This window comes from Gekko japonicus, unplaced genomic scaffold, assembly GCF_001447785.1.
Source record: "Gekko japonicus isolate JY-2015 unplaced genomic scaffold, Gekko_japonicus_V1.1 scaffold711, whole genome shotgun sequence".
Classification (NCBI taxonomy): Eukaryota; Metazoa; Chordata; class Lepidosauria; order Squamata; family Gekkonidae; genus Gekko; species Gekko japonicus.
The window spans coordinates 31,167-34,072 of NW_015165849.1; positions in this window are offsets into that span (position 1 = coordinate 31,167).

Below are 2,906 nucleotides of genomic sequence, written 5' to 3' on the forward strand. Positions count from 1 at the left end.
GGTCCCCCAGCAGGAACGGGCACCCCAGCTCCGTCCATCTGAAGGGACGGGCATCCCCGCCCTGTCCCTCTCAAGGGACAGGCACCCAAGCTCCGTCCATCTGAAGAGACGGGCACCCGTGCTGCGTCCATCTGAAGGGACGTGCACGCCACGCTCCGTGAACCTGCGTGGACCAGCACCCGTGCTCCGGCCATCTGAAGGGACGGGCACCTGGGATTCCATTCGCTCACACTTCCACTCCCTGTCCATACACAACCTCCTCCCCCCAGCTTCCCACTACACTACCCCTCCCCCACCCGCTCTGGCTACCTGTTTTTGCCAGCTTCCGTCAGCCAATGATGAGAAAGAATTTGAAGTTAAGGAAAGCAGTGATGTAGTGGTTGCTGTAGAAAATAGAATAGACAAGAGTGACAAGGACCTCGAGGGGTGTGTGGGTTTATTCGTTCTTATGGATTGGAGAGAAAAGGACTGGTGTTTGAAACTGTGAGCTCTCCAAGAAGAAATTTGATGAAGATTTCCGAGAGAGGATTCTATCACATATGGACAATTTTATGGACATGAGAGAAAAGGAGCCTTGTCTGAAACGGAGACCTACTTAAGAAGAAAATGATGAAGGCTTCAGTGAGAGGATTAGATCACCTGGGATTCCATTCGCTCACACTTCCACTCCCTGTCCATACACAACCTCCTCACCCCAGCTTCCCGCTACACTACCCCTCCCCCACCCACTCTGGCTACCTGTTTCAACCAGCTTCCATCAGCCAATGATGAGGATTCTATCAGATATGGACAATTTTATGGACTTGAGGGGAAAGGAGCCTTGTCTTAAATGGAGACCTATCTCAGGAGAAAAGGATGAAGGCTTCAGTGAGAGGATTAGATTGCTATGGGCCAATTTTCTGCAAGGGGAAGAGGAAGGTATAGAATCTACAGTGGATGATTCTAAATACAGCTGAAACCAGGGTCTTTTTTGTTACATCTTATGGCCCAGCTGGAAAGAAGTTGTCGACTTTGGGTGCTGATATTTGACTACAGAAGTGAAAATGTTACTTGCCTAGAAATGGAAATATCCGACATTACCTACAGTAGAGGGTTGGTTAGAGGAGATGTTGGACGTTTTAGTTATGGTGAAATGTATATCATCGGATGGGGGAAGATAATTATTTTACTTACTAGAGACAGGCTTTTTGCATGAAAAAGGATGGCTTGATGATTGGTGGTTTTTTGAAGAAGAAATTGACTTAAGAGGAAACCAAAAGAGAGAGTTCTTGTTCTTATAGATAAGCAAGGAGAATTTGGTGGTGATAAGTCCTGAACTTTAGTTCGTGAGCCAGTTCATGCCCATCCCTACCTATCGCTTTCACTCCACCCATCCACAAACACCCTCGGTTCCTTGGCAGGAACTGGCATCCCCGCCCATCTGAAGGGACAGGCACCAGGGATTCCATTCGGTCACATTTCCACTCTCTGTCTATACACAATCCCCTCCCCAACCCGCTCCGGCTAGCCGCTTCTGCCAGCTTCTGCCAGCCAGCGTCATCAGGAGCTTCAGGCCATGGCATCCCCTCAGGTTTCAAGGCGCCAGTTTCCCCATGCTTACACTGCAAGCCCTCCCGCTTTCGTGGAAGAAAACATGGTTGCACTTACCTGTAACTGATGTTCATTGAGTGTCTTCTGTGCAGGCACACATGGGACTGCCTAAAGGCAGGCCTGCCGCGGGATACGATTTCCAGAGTCTCTATTAATCATAAAATTGAGTGCTCCCCCTCCCCTCGCAGAGGAGAGTCGAGCTCCTCTCTCTCTCTCTCTCTTTTCCATTTTTTTTAACCTTCCCGCCTTAGCGGTCACGTGATGAGGGGAGGGGGAGGCACTCTTCCCTCAGTCCTTGCCTGCCGCCGTAGGGAAAAAATTTTATGAGCATACAGCCCACGGCGGGGTAGGAGGGAGGGATGTGTGCCTGCACAGAAGACACTCAATGAACATCAGTTACAGGTAAGTGCAACCATGTTTTCATGTTCGTGTCTTCTGTGCAGTCCCACATGGGAGATTAGCGAGCTGAATAAACAAGGAGGCGGGTGTGGGCTAACATCATCTTTATTTAAACAAAGAGTGTAAAACCGAACTTCCCACAGCCGCATCAGCTCGAGAATCAACATCAATTGAATAATGCTTAATGAACGTCAAAGGAGAGGACCATGTTGCAGCTTTGCAGATCTCTGTGACGTCCACAGCTGCTTGAAAAGCTGCCGAAGAGGCTTGTGCTCTAGTAGAATGTGCTCGGATCGGAAAAGGGCATTGCAGGTGAGCTGCTCCGTAAGCCAATCGAATAGCGGAGGTTATCCACCTGGAAATGGTCTGCGCAGAGACACCCTGACCCTTCTTTGGGCCTTTGAAGGAAACAAATAAATGAGCAGTAGTTCTAAAATGGGACGTGCGCTGTAAATAAAATAATAAAAGTGCTCGGATCGGAAAAGGGCATTGCAGGTGAGCTGCTCCGTAAGCCAATCGAATAGCGGAGGTTATCCACCTGGAAATGGTCTGCGCAGAGACACCCTGACCCTTCTTTGGGCCTTTGAAGGAAACAAATAAATGAGCAGTAGTTCTAAAATGGGACGTGCGCTGTAAATAAAATAATAAAGCTCTCCTAACATCTAGTGTATGTAGTGTCGTCTCCGCTGGGGAGGAAGGCTCTGGGAGGAAACTTGGCAACACTATGTCTTGTGAGAGGTGAAATTTAGAGATTACCTTGGGACGGAACTCTAGACTAGGACGCAATACAACCTTATCAGGATGAAATTTGATGAATGGGGCATCATTTCGTAGGGCCTGTAATTCTCCCACCCTGCGGGCAGATGTTATGGCTACCAGAAAGGCCACCTTATAGGTCAAAAAAGACAGTTCACATG